Here is a 12,533-nt window from a genome sequence, read left to right as displayed (position 1 = left end):
GCTCTGTCCTCTACTAAATCCCCTGTGTTTGTGGATTAGGGGAGGTAGGGAAGTGCTTGATACCCTGATTTGCTGTGGGAAAAAGAGCTATTTTAGAAATATTTTCAGGTTGCCTGGGAAGCATAAGCAAACAGCACACCAATCAGGCCCCTGTGTAAGAGCTGCATGAGTCTCTGTGGCGCAATCGGTTAGCGCGTTCGGCTGTTAACCGAAAGGTTGGTGGTTCAAGCCCACCCAGGGACGGTGCATTTTGGCTCAAAAATTCAGCGTGACCAACTATGGACTTCTGTTTACCTCTCGCAGGTCTCGTCTGCTGACGTCCAAAAAATCCAATAAACTGCAAGCAATTCTTCTCGCTTGCTTTAGTTTTTCAAAACTTGCCATTCAATTCATAAACATCAAGACTTCATGGGAAGGGTTTGGCTGCAGCGTGTACTGATGCACAGAAGGAAGCTATCCTAGCCAGTCTACCTAAAGAAGCAATGAGGCTCTGCAGGTGCATGTACGTCTCCTACCTTTATTCTGTCATCAGACACACCAGGTGGATTGCCACAAGGACCTCGTGGCGCAATGGTAGCGCATCTGACTCCAGATCAGAAGGTTGTGTGTTCAAATCACGTCGGGGTCATACTTCCTTTTCCCACTCTGAAATACAAAATTGCTCTTCAGTATCTCGTTATTTCAACCTGACTGCATCTTTGTGCTCTGGGCCTAGTTGTTCTGGCGTTTCGAATGTAAGCTTTGCAGCAGGGAAGTATCATATTGACAGACACCCATGAAGGACATGGTCAACCTTTAAAGCAGGCCAATCTCTATGTTTTACTGGATGCAGCAGAAGTATTTCCTCTTTACCATCTCTTCAAGTGGGCCTGACTGATGTGCTGTTTTGTGCACGCTACGTGGGCTTTGTAAAACATACCTCTGCCATTTGCATGGCCTCCTAGCGCTGTCAAAATTTTCGTGTAATCGCTGAATGCTGCACTGTCCTGGGAACTCTAGGTGTGACTAAAGGATCTATGTTGGGGCCCCGAAAGGGGGTCGGCAGTCTAGTGGCAATGGGCATCACTTTGCAGTTTGGGTTTGTGAGTTCAGGTACCGGTCTGGTGTCGGAAACCTGTAAGCGCCCTCCCAATCAACTGTCGGTCCTGGATTGTGAGAATTTCCCCTTATACTGGTCTCAGTAGACACATTTCCATTTTACTTTTTCACTCTTGCATTGCCTATTTCTCTCTCTCTCATAGTTACATTATAGACAAGAGAGACATTGTCAGCGAGAGGGCTTCACAGCACCTTCCCCCCTTTCCCTAAGTGCATTGCAAGGGGCTCTGGGAGGCGTGCACATTTGTCTGAAACACAAAGATCCACTGGCAATAAAAGGCGTAGGACCCCAGTTCGCATTTCTTAGAATTTGAGGAGGCACTCAGAGTTGTCTCGGGCGTGACTGTACCTTTCATATGAGATGTGATAATCCCCAAACCCTCTTCCTTTGTCCCAGTAATCTGTCTTAGTGCCTCTAGCAAGTTGTTTTCTGAAACAAAGCTTACCTGAACATCCTGTAAAATTGGTAACTTTTCAGTAGCAGTACATTGCAGTATATAGCATTCCTGTTGCGCACAGCATCTAGATCCAAAAATTGCTTACTCTACCCCAGAAATTAGAATTCACCCAGTCAAACAGAGGGATCTATAAAGAGCATAGCAAGTAGTTAACATAAGCTACTTCCCCCAAGTTCTCTTGGTGCACTCTGCTGCCCTCTTTTAACAGAAGAATGCAACTGCAGGTCTTGCTTCTCAGCAAGGTACCTACATATAGAATCCTTGGTGCAATCTTGCTAAATCTGCTGGAATGTGTCTTCTATTGTGCCCAAGGTGGTTGTGTATTTGGGGATTCAGGGAAGCAAGGGAGCACTCTAATGCACTGCAGTGCTAAGAGAGGCATGCCTTTTTCAGAAAAAAGTTCAGGTTTTCTGCCAATCAGAAAAAAATAGCAATGCAATCAGGCCAAAGGCAGAACACACATGCCAGTGAGTCTCTGTGGTGCAATTGGTTAGCGCGTTCGGCTGTTAACCGAAAAGACGCTGCTGTTTTTGGCACAAAGACACAGAGTGTTCCACTCAGTAAACCTGAGTCATTTCTCCCGTGTTCTCTGGGTTCAGCCTACTGTCCCCTTTTAACACAAGTGCGCAACTGTGGCTTTCTCCTCATAGCAAGTTATGCCTACACAGAGGGCATTTGGTGCACTGTTGATGGGCTCTGTCCTCTACTAAATCCCCTGTGTTTGTGGATTAGGGGAGGTAGGGAAGTGCTTGATACCCTGATTTGCTGTGGGAAAAAGAGCTATTTTAGAAATATTTTCAGGTTGCCTGGGAAGCATAAGCAAACAGCACACCAATCAGGCCCCTGTGTAAGAGCTGCATGAGTCTCTGTGGCGCAATCGGTTAGTGCGTTCGGCTGTTAACCGAAAGGTTGGTGGTTCAAGCCCACCCAGGGACGGTGCATTTTGGCTCAAAAATTCAGCGTGACCAACTATGGACTTATGTTTACCTCTCGCAGGTCTCGTCTGCTGACGTCCAAAAAATCCAATAAACTGCAAGCAATTCTTCTCGCTTGCTTTAGTTTTTCAAAACTTGCCATTCAATTCATAAACATCAAGACTTCATGGGAAGGGTTTGGCTGCAGCGTGTACTGATGCACAGAAGGAAGCTATCCTAGCCAGTCTACCTAAAGAAGCAATGAGGCTCTGCAGGTGCATGTACGTCTCCTACCTTTATTCTGTCATCAGACACACCAGGTGGATTGCCACAAGGACCTCGTGGCGCAATGGTAGCGCGTCTGACTCCAGATCCGAAGGTTGTGTGTTCGAATCACGTCGGGGTCATACTTCCTTTTCCCACTCTGAAATACAAAATTGCTCTTCAGTATCTCGTTATTTCAACCTGACTGCATCTTTGTGCTCTGGGCCTAGTTGTTCTGGCGTTTCGAATGTAAGCTTTGCAGCAGGGAAGTATCATATTGACAGACACCCATGAAGGACATGGTCAACCTTTAAAGCAGGCCAATCTCTATGTTTTACTGGATGCAGCAGAAGTATTTCCTCTTTACCATCTCTTCAAGTGGGCCTGACTGATGTGCTGTTTTGTGCACGCTACGTGGGCTTTGTAAAACATACCTCTGCCATTTGCATGGCCTCCTAGCGCTGTCAAAATTTTCGTGTAATCGCTGAATGCTGCACTGTCCTGGGAACTCTAGGTGTGATTAAAGGATATATGTTGGGGCCCCGAAAGGGGGTCGGCAGTCTAGTGGCAATGGGCATCACTTTGCAGTTTGGGTTTGTGAGTTCAGGTACCGGTCTGGTGTCAGAAAACTGTAAGCGCCCTCCCAATCAACTGTCGGTCCTGGATTGTGAGGATTTCCCCTTATACTGGTCTCAGTAGACACATTTCCATTTTACTTTTTCACTCTCGCATTGCCTATTTCTCTCTCTCTCATAGATACATTATAGACAAGAGAGACATTGTCAGCGAGAGGGTTGCACAGCACCTTCCCCCATTTCCCTAAGTGCATTGCATGGGGCTCTGGGAGGCGTGCACATTTGTCTGAAACACAAAGATCCACTGGCAATAAAAGGCGTAGGACCCCAGTTCGCATTTCTTAGAATTTGAGGAGGCACTCAGAGTTGTCTCGGGCGTGACTGTACCTTTCATAGGAGATGTGCTAATCCCCAAACCCTCTTCCTTTGTCCCAGTAATCTGTCCTAGGGCCTCTAGCAAGTTGTTTTCTGAAACAAAGCTTACCTGAACATCCTGTAAAATTGGTAACTTTTCAGTAGCAGTACAGTGCAGTATATAGCATTCCTGTTGCGCACAGCATCTAGATCCAAAAATTGCTTACTCTACCCCAGAAATTAGAATTCACCCAGTCAAACAGAGGGATCTATAAAGATCATGGCAAGTAGTTAACATAAGCTACTTCCCCCAAGTTCTCTTGGTGCACTCTGCTGCCCTCTTTTAACAGAAGAATGCAACTGCAGGTCTTGCTTCTCAGCAAGGTACCTACATATAGAAACCTTGGTGCACTCTTGCTAAATCTGCTGGAATGTGTCTTCTATTGTGCCCAAGGTGGTTGTGTATTTGGGGACTCAGGGAAGCAAGGGAGCAGTCTAATGCACTGCAGTGCTAAGAGAGGCATGCCTTTTTCAGAAAAAAGTTCAGGTTTTCTGCCAATCAGAAAAAAATAGCAATGCAATCAGGCCAAAGGCAGAACACACATGCCAGTGAGTCTCTGTGGCACAATTGGTTAGCGCGTTCGGCTGTTAACCGAAAAGACGCTGCTGTTTTTGGCACAAAGACACAGAGTGTTCCACTCAGTAAACCTGAGTCATTTCTCCCGTGTTCTCTGGGTTCAGCCTACTGTCCCCTTTTAACACAAGTGCGCAACTGTGGCTTTCTCCTCATAGCAAGTTATGCCTACACAGAGGACATTTGGTGCACTGTTGATGGGCTCTGTCCTCTACTAAATCCCCTGTGTTTGTGGATTAGGGGAGGTAGGGAAGTGCTTGATACCCTGATTTGCTGTGGGAAATAGAGCTATTTTAGAAATATTTTCAGGTTGCCTGGGAAGCATAAGCAAACAGCACACCAATCAGGCCCCTGTGTAAGAACTGCATGAGTCTCTGTGGCGCAATCGGTTAGCGCGTTCGGCTGTTAACCGAAAGGTTGGTGGTTCAAGCCCACCCAGGGACGGTGCATTTTGGCTCAAAAATTCAGCGTGACCAACTATGGACTTCTGTTTACCTCTCGCAGGTCTCGTCTGCTGACGTCCAAAAAATCCAATAAACTGCAAGCAATTCTTCTCGCTTGCTTTAGTTTTTCAAAACTTGCCATTCAATTCATAAACATCAAGACTTCATGGGAAGGGTTTGGCTGCAGCGTGTACTGATGCACAGAAGGAAGCTATCCTAGCCAGTCTACCTAAAGAAGCAATGAGGCTCTGCAGGTGCATGTACGTCTCCTACCTTTATTCTGTCATCAGACACACCAGGTGGATTGCCACAAGGACCTCGTGGCGCAATGGTAGCGCGTCTGACTCCAGATCAGAAGGTTGTGTGTTCAAATCACGTCGGGGTCATACTTCCTTTTCCCACTCTGAAATACAAAATTGCTCTTCAGTATCTCGTTATTTCAACCTGACTGCATCTTTGTGCTCTGGGCCTAGTTGTTCTGGCGTTTCGAATGTAAGCTTTGCAGCAGGGAAGTATCATATTGACAGACACCCATGAAGGACATGGTCAACCTTTAAAGCAGGCCAATCTCTATGTTTTACTGGATGCAGCAGAAGTATTTCCTCTTTACCATCTCTTCAAGTGGGCCTGACTGATGTGCTGTTTTGTGCACGCTACGTGGGCTTTGTAAAACATACCTCTGCCATTTGCATGGCCTCCTAGCGCTGTCAAAATTTTCGTGTAATCGCTGAATGCTGCACTGTCCTGGGAACTCTAGGTGTGACTAAAGGATATATGTTGGGGCCCCGAAAGGGGGTCGGCAGTCTAGTGGCAATGGGCATCACTTTGCAGTTTGGGTTTGTGAGTTCAGGTACCGGTCTGGTGTCGGAAACCTGTAAGCGCCCTCCCAATCAACTGTCGGTCCTGGATTGTGAGAATTTCCCCTTATACTGGTCTCAGTAGACACATTTCCATTTTACTTTTTCACTCTTGCATTGCCTATTTCACTCTCTCTCATAGTTACATTATAGACAAGAGAGACATTGTCAGCGAGAGGGCTTCACAGCACCTTCCCCCCTTTCCCTAAGTGCATTGCAAGGGGCTCTGGGAGGCGTGCACATTTGTCTGAAACACAAAGATCCACTGGCAATAAAAGGCGTAGGACCCCAGTTCGCATTTCTTAGAATTTGAGGAGGCACTCAGAGTTGTCTCGGGCGTGACTGTACCTTTCATATGAGATGTGATAATCCCCAAACCCTCTTCCTTTGTCCCAGTAATCTGTCTTAGTGCCTCTAGCAAGTTGTTTTCTGAAACAAAGCTTACCTGAACATCCTGTAAAATTGGTAACTTTTCAGTAGCAGTACAGTGCAGTATATAGCATTCCTGTTGCGCACAGCATCTAGATCCAAAAATTGCTTACTCTACCCCAGAAATTAGAATTCACCCAGTCAAACAGAGGGATCTATAAAGAGCATGGCAAGTAGTTAACATAAGCTACTTCCCCCAAGTTCTCTTGGTGCACTCTGCTGCCCTCTTTTAACAGAAGAATGCAACTGCAGGTCTTGCTTCTCAGCAAGGTACCTACATATAGAATCCTTGGTGCAATCTTGCTAAATCTGCTGGAATGTGTCTTCTATTGTGCCCAAGGTGGTTGTGTATTTGGGGATTCAGGGAAGCAAGGGAGCACTCTAATGCACTGCAGTGCTAAGAGAGGCATGCCTTTTTCAGAAAAAAGTTCAGGTTTTCTGCCAATCAGAAAAAAATAGCAATGCAATCAGGCCAAAGGCAGAACACACATGCCAGTGAGTCTCTGTGGTGCAATTGGTTAGCGCGTTCGGCTGTTAACCGAAAAGACGCTGCTGTTTTTGGCACAAAGACACAGAGTGTTCCACTCAGTAAACCTGAGTCATTTCTCCCGTGTTCTCTGGGTTCAGCCTACTGTCCCCTTTTAACACAAGTGCGCAACTGTGGCTTTCTCCTCATAGCAAGTTATGCCTACACAGAGGGCATTTGGTGCACTGTTGATGGGCTCTGTCCTCTACTAAATCCCCTGTGTTTGTGGATTAGGGGAGGTAGGGAAGTGCTTGATACCCTGATTTGCTGTGGGGAAAAAGAGCTATTTTAGAAATAATTTCAGGTTGCCTGGGAAGCATAAGCAAACAGCACACCAATCAGGCCCCTGTGTAAGAGCTGCATGAGTCTCTGTGGCGCAATCGGTTAGCGCGTTCGGCTGTTAACCGAAAGGTTGGTGGTTCAAGCCCACCCAGGGACGGTGCATTTTGGCTCAAAAATTCAGCGTGACCAACTATGGACTTCTGTTTACCTCTCGCAGGTCTCGTCTGCTGACGTCCAAAAAATCCAATAAACTGCAAGCAATTCTTCTCGCTTGCTTTAGTTTTTCAAAACTTGCCATTCAATTCATAAACATCAAGACTTCATGGTGGCTGCAGCGTGTACTGATGCACAGAAGGAAGCTATCCTAGCCAGTCTACCTAAAGAAGCAATGAGGCTCTGCAGGTGCATGTACGTCTCCTACCTTTATTCTGTCATCAGACACACCAGGTGGATTGCCACAAGGACCTCGTGGCGCAATGGTAGCGCTTCTGACTCCATTTCAGAAGGTTGTGTGTTCAAATCACGTCGGGGTCATACTTCCTTTTCCCACTCTGAAATACAAAATTGCTCTTCAGTATCTCGTTATTTCAACCTGACTGCATCTTTGTGCTCTGGGCCTAGTTGTTCTGGCGTTTCGAATGTAAGCTTTGCAGCAGGGAAGTATCATATTGACAGACACCCATGAAGGACATGGTCAACCTTTAAAGCAGGCCAATCTCTATGTTTTACTGGATGCAGCAGAAGTATTTCCTCTTTACCATCTCTTCAAGTGGGCCTGACTGATGTGCTGTTTTGTGCACGCTACGTGGGCTTTGTAAAACATACCTCTGCCATTTGCATGGCCTCCTAGCGCTGTCAAAATTTTCGTGTAATCGCTGAATGCTGCACTGTCCTGGGAACTCTAGGTGTGACTAAAGGATATATGTTGGGGCCCCGAAAGGGGGTCGGCAGTCTAGTGGCAATGGGCATCACTTTGCAGTTTGGGTTTGTGAGTTCAGGTACCGGTCTGGTGTCGGAAACCTGTAAGCGCCCTCCCAATCAACTGTCGGTCCTGGATTGTGAGAATTTCCCCTTATACTGGTCTCAGTAGACACATTTCCATTTTACTTTTTCACTCTTGCATTGCCTATTTCTCTCTCTCTCATAGTTACATTATAGACAAGAGAGACATTGTCAGCGAGAGGGCTTCACAGCACCTTCCCCCCTTTCCCTAAGTGCATTGCAAGGGGCTCTGGGAGGCGTGCACATTTGTCTGAAACACAAAGATCCACTGGCAATAAAAGGCGTAGGACCCCAGTTCGCATTTCTTAGAATTTGAGGAGGCACTCAGAGTTGTCTCGGGCGTGACTGTACCTTTCATATGAGATGTGATAATCCCCAAACCCTCTTCCTTTGTCCCAGTAATCTGTCTTAGTGCCTCTAGCAAGTTGTTTTCTGAAACAAAGCTTACCTGAACATCCTGTAAAATTGGTAACTTTTCAGTAGCAGTACAGTGCAGTATATAGCATTCCTGTTGCGCACAGCATCTAGATCCAAAAATTGCTTACTCTACCCCAGAAATTAGAATTCACCCAGTCAAACAGAGGGATCTATAAAGAGCATAGCAAGTAGTTAACATAAGCTACTTCCCCCAAGTTCTCTTGGTGCACTCTGCTGCCCTCTTTTAACAGAAGAATGCAACTGCAGGTCTTGCTTCTCAGCAAGATACCTACATATAGAATCCTTGGTGCAATCTTGCTAAATCTGCTGGAATGTGTCTTCTATTGTGCCCAAGGTGGTTGTGTATTTGGGGATTCAGGGAAGCAAGGGAGCACTCTAATGCACTGCAGTGCTAAGAGAGGCATGCCTTTTTCAGAAAAAAGTTCAGGTTTTCTGCCAATCAGAAAAAAATAGCAATGCAATCAGGCCAAAGGCAGAACACACATGCCAGTGAGTCTCTGTGGTGCAATTGGTTAGCGCGTTCGGCTGTTAACCGAAAAGACGCTGCTGTTTTTGGCACAAAGACACAGAGTGTTCCACTCAGTAAACCTGAGTCATTTCTCCCGTGTTCTCTGGGTTCAGCCTACTGTCCCCTTTTAACACAAGTGCGCAACTGTGGCTTTCTCCTCATAGCAAGTTATGCCTACACAGAGGGCATTTGGTGCACTGTTGATGGGCTCTGTCCTCTACTAAATCCCCTGTGTTTGTGGATTAGGGGAGGTAGGGAAGTGCTTGATACCCTGATTTGCTGTGGGAAAAAGAGCTATTTTAGAAATATTTTCAGGTTGCCTGGGAAGCATAAGCAAACAGCACACCAATCAGGCCCCTGTGTAAGAGCTGCATGAGTCTCTGTGGCGCAATCGGTTAGCGCGTTCGGCTGTTAACCGAAAGGTTGGTCGTTCAAGCCCACCCAGGGACGGTGCATTTTGGCTCAAAAATTCAGCGTGACCAACTATGGACTTCTGTTTACCTCTCGCAGGTCTCGTCTGCTGACGTCCAAAAAATCCAATAAACTGCAAGCAATTCTTCTCGCTTGCTTTAGTTTTTCAAAACTTGCCATTCAATTCATAAACATCAAGACTTCATGGGAAGGGTTTGGCTGCAGCGTATACTGATGCACAGAAGGAAGCTATCCTAGCCAGTCTACCTAAAGAAGCAATGAGGCTCTGCAGGTGCATGTACGTCTCCTACCTTTATTCTGTCATCAGACACACCAGGAGGATTGCCACAAGGACCTCGTGGCGCAATGGTAGCGCGTCTGACTCCAGATCCGAAGGTTGTGTGTTCGAATCACGTCGGGGTCATACTTCCTTTTCCCACTCTGAAATACAAAATTGCTCTTCAGTATCTCGTTATTTCAACCTGACTGCATCTTTGTGCTCTGGGCCTAGTTGTTCTGGCGTTTCGAATGTAAGCTTTGCAGCAGGGAAGTATCATATTGACAGACACCCATGAAGGACATGGTCAACCTTTAAAGCAGGCCAATCTCTATGTTTTACTGGATGCAGCAGAAGTATTTCCTCTTTACCATCTCTTCAAGTGGGCCTGACTGATGTGCTGTTTTGTGCACGCTACGTGGGCTTTGTAAAACATACCTCTGCCATTTGCATGGCCTCCTAGCGCTGTCAAAATTTTCGTGTAATCGCTGAATGCTGCACTGTCCTGGGAACTCTAGGTGTGATTAAAGGATATATGTTGGGGCCCCGAAAGGGGGTCGGCAGTCTAGTGGCAATGGGCATCACTTTGCAGTTTGGGTTTGTGAGTTCAGGTACCGGTCTGGTGTCAGAAAACTGTAAGCGCCCTCCCAATCAACTGTCGGTCCTGGATTGTGAGGATTTCCCCTTATACTGGTCTCAGTAGACACATTTCCATTTTACTTTTTCACTCTCGCATTGCCTATTTCTCTCTCTCTCATAGATACATTATAGACAAGAGAGACATTGTCAGCGAGAGGGTTGCACAGCACCTTCCCCCATTTCCCTAAGTGCATTGCATGGGGCTCTGGGAGGCGTGCACATTTGTCTGAAACACAAAGATCCACTGGCAATAAAAGGCGTAGGACCCCAGTTCGCATTTCTTAGAATTTGAGGAGGCACTCAGAGTTGTCTCGGGCGTGACTGTACCTTTCATAGGAGATGTGCTAATCCCCAAACCCTCTTCCTTTGTCCCAGTAATCTGTCCTAGGGCCTCTAGCAAGTTGTTTTCTGAAACAAAGCTTACCTGAACATCCTGTAAAATTGGTAACTTTTCAGTAGCAGTACAGTGCAGTATATAGCATTCCTGTTGCGCACAGCATCTAGATCCAAAAATTGCTTACTCTACCCCAGAAATTAGAATTCACCCAGTCAAACAGAGGGATCTATAAAGATCATGGCAAGTAGTTAACATAAGCTACTTCCCCCAAGTTCTCTTGGTGCACTCTGCTGCCCTCTTTTAACAGAAGAATGCAACTGCAGGTCTTGCTTCTCAGCAAGGTACCTACATATAGAAACCTTGGTGCACTCTTGCTAAATCTGCTGGAATGTGTCTTCTATTGTGCCCAAGGTGGTTGTGTATTTGGGGACTCAGGGAAGCAAGGGAGCAGTCTAATGCACTGCAGTGCTAAGAGAGGCATGCCTTTTTCAGAAAAAGTTCAGGTTTTCTGCCAATCAGAAAAAAATAGCAATGCAATCAGGCCAAAGGCAGAACACACATGCCAGTGAGTCTCTGTGGCACAATTGGTTAGCGCGTTCGGCTGTTAACCGAAAAGACGCTGCTGTTTTTGGCACAAAGACACAGAGTGTTCCACTCAGTAAACCTGAGTCATTTCTCCCGTGTTCTCTGGGTTCAGCCTACTGTCCCCTTTTAACACAAGTGCGCAACTGTGGCTTTCTCCTCATAGCAAGTTATGCCTACACAGAGGACATTTGGTGCACTGTTGATGGGCTCTGTCCTCTACTAAATCCCCTGTGTTTGTGGATTAGGGGAGGTAGGGAAGTGCTTGATACCCTGATTTGCTGTGGGAAATAGAGCTATTTTAGAAATATTTTCAGGTTGCCTGGGAAGCATAAGCAAACAGCACACCAATCAGGCCCCTGTGTAAGAACTGCATGAGTCTCTGTGGCGCAATCGGTTAGCGCGTTCGGCAGGGACGGTGCATTTTGGCTCAAAAATTCAGCATGACCAACTATGAACTTCTGTTTACCTCTCGCAGGTCTCGTCTGCTGACGTCCAAAAAATCCAATAAACTGCAAGCAATTCTTCTCGCTTGCTTTAGTTTTTCAAAACTTGCCATTCAATTCATAAACATCAAGACTTCATGGGAAGGGTTTGGCTGCAGCGTGTACTGATGCACAGAAGGAAGCTATCCTAGCCAGTCTACCTAAAGAAGCAATGAGGCTCTGCAGGTGCATGTACGTCTCCTACCTTTATTCTGTCATCAGACACACCAGGTGGATTGCCACAAGGACCTCGTGGCGCAATGGTAGCGCGTCTGACTCCAGATCAGAAGGTTGTGTGTTCAAATCACGTCGGGGTCATACTTCCTTTTCCCTCTCTGAAATACAAAATTGCTCTTCAGTATCTCGTTATTTCAACCTGACTGCATCTTTGTGCTCTGGGCCTAGTTGTTCTGGCGTTTCGAATGTAAGCTTTGCAGCAGGGAAGTATCATATTGACAGACACCCATGAAGGACATGGTCAACCTTTAAAGCAGGCCAATCTCTATGTTTTACTGGATGCAGCAGAAGTATTTCCTCTTTACCATCTCTTCAAGTGGGCCTGACTGATGTGCTGTTTTGTGCACGCTACGTGGGCTTTGTAAAACATACCTCTGCCATTTGCATGGCCTCCTAGCGCTGTCAAAATTTTCGTGTAATCGCTGAATGCTGCACTGTCCTGGGAACTCTAGGTGTGACTAAAGGATATATGTTGGGGCCCCGAAAGGGGGTCGGCAGTCTAGTGGCAATGGGCATCACTTTGCAGTTTGGGTTTGTGAGTTCAGGTACCGGTCTGGTGTCGGAAACCTGTAAGCGCCCTCCCAATCAACTGTCGGTCCTGGATTGTGAGAATTTCCCCTTATACTGGTCTCAGTAGACACATTTCCATTTTACTTTTTCACTCTCGCATTGCCTATTTCTCTCTCTCTCATAGTTACATTATAGACAAGAGAGACATTGTCAGCGAGAGGGCTTCACAGCACCTTCCCCCCTTTCCCTAAGTGCATTGCAAGGGGCTCTGGG

At 46.4% G+C, this 12,533-nt stretch overlaps 10 non-coding genes across 10 annotated transcripts; all 10 read left to right on the top strand.

The window, feature by feature from the left end:
- Positions 1 to 169: 169 nt before the first annotated feature.
- TRNAN-GUU (transfer RNA asparagine (anticodon GUU)) lies at positions 170 to 243 on the top strand. The gene has a single exon. It is a non-coding gene; the product is annotated as a tRNA-Asn (tRNA).
- Positions 244 to 556: 313 nt separating this feature from the next.
- On the top strand, positions 557 to 628 carry TRNAW-CCA (transfer RNA tryptophan (anticodon CCA)). The gene has a single exon. It is a non-coding gene; the product is annotated as a tRNA-Trp (tRNA).
- A 1,790-nt stretch (positions 629 to 2,418) lies between these two features.
- On the top strand, positions 2,419 to 2,492 carry TRNAN-GUU (transfer RNA asparagine (anticodon GUU)). The gene has a single exon. It is a non-coding gene; the product is annotated as a tRNA-Asn (tRNA).
- A 313-nt stretch (positions 2,493 to 2,805) lies between these two features.
- Positions 2,806 to 2,877, top strand: TRNAW-CCA (transfer RNA tryptophan (anticodon CCA)). The gene has a single exon. It is a non-coding gene; the product is annotated as a tRNA-Trp (tRNA).
- Positions 2,878 to 4,667: 1,790 nt separating this feature from the next.
- On the top strand, positions 4,668 to 4,741 carry TRNAN-GUU (transfer RNA asparagine (anticodon GUU)). Its single transcript has one exon. It is a non-coding gene; the product is annotated as a tRNA-Asn (tRNA).
- A 313-nt stretch (positions 4,742 to 5,054) lies between these two features.
- TRNAW-CCA (transfer RNA tryptophan (anticodon CCA)) lies at positions 5,055 to 5,126 on the top strand. Its single transcript has one exon. It is a non-coding gene; the product is annotated as a tRNA-Trp (tRNA).
- A 1,791-nt stretch (positions 5,127 to 6,917) lies between these two features.
- On the top strand, positions 6,918 to 6,991 carry TRNAN-GUU (transfer RNA asparagine (anticodon GUU)). Its single transcript has one exon. It is a non-coding gene; the product is annotated as a tRNA-Asn (tRNA).
- A 305-nt stretch (positions 6,992 to 7,296) lies between these two features.
- Positions 7,297 to 7,368, top strand: TRNAW-CCA (transfer RNA tryptophan (anticodon CCA)). The gene has a single exon. It is a non-coding gene; the product is annotated as a tRNA-Trp (tRNA).
- Positions 7,369 to 9,545: 2,177 nt separating this feature from the next.
- On the top strand, positions 9,546 to 9,617 carry TRNAW-CCA (transfer RNA tryptophan (anticodon CCA)). Its single transcript has one exon. It is a non-coding gene; the product is annotated as a tRNA-Trp (tRNA).
- Positions 9,618 to 11,759: 2,142 nt separating this feature from the next.
- On the top strand, positions 11,760 to 11,831 carry TRNAW-CCA (transfer RNA tryptophan (anticodon CCA)). Its single transcript has one exon. It is a non-coding gene; the product is annotated as a tRNA-Trp (tRNA).
- The last annotated feature ends 702 nt before the right edge of the window (positions 11,832 to 12,533 follow it).

The sequence above is a fragment of the Ambystoma mexicanum genome, chromosome 11, assembly GCF_040938575.1.
Source record: "Ambystoma mexicanum isolate Mex_15411 chromosome 11, UKY_AmexF1_1, whole genome shotgun sequence".
Classification (NCBI taxonomy): Eukaryota; Metazoa; Chordata; class Amphibia; order Caudata; family Ambystomatidae; genus Ambystoma; species Ambystoma mexicanum.
This window is presented reverse-complemented; position numbering and strand designations above follow the sequence as displayed.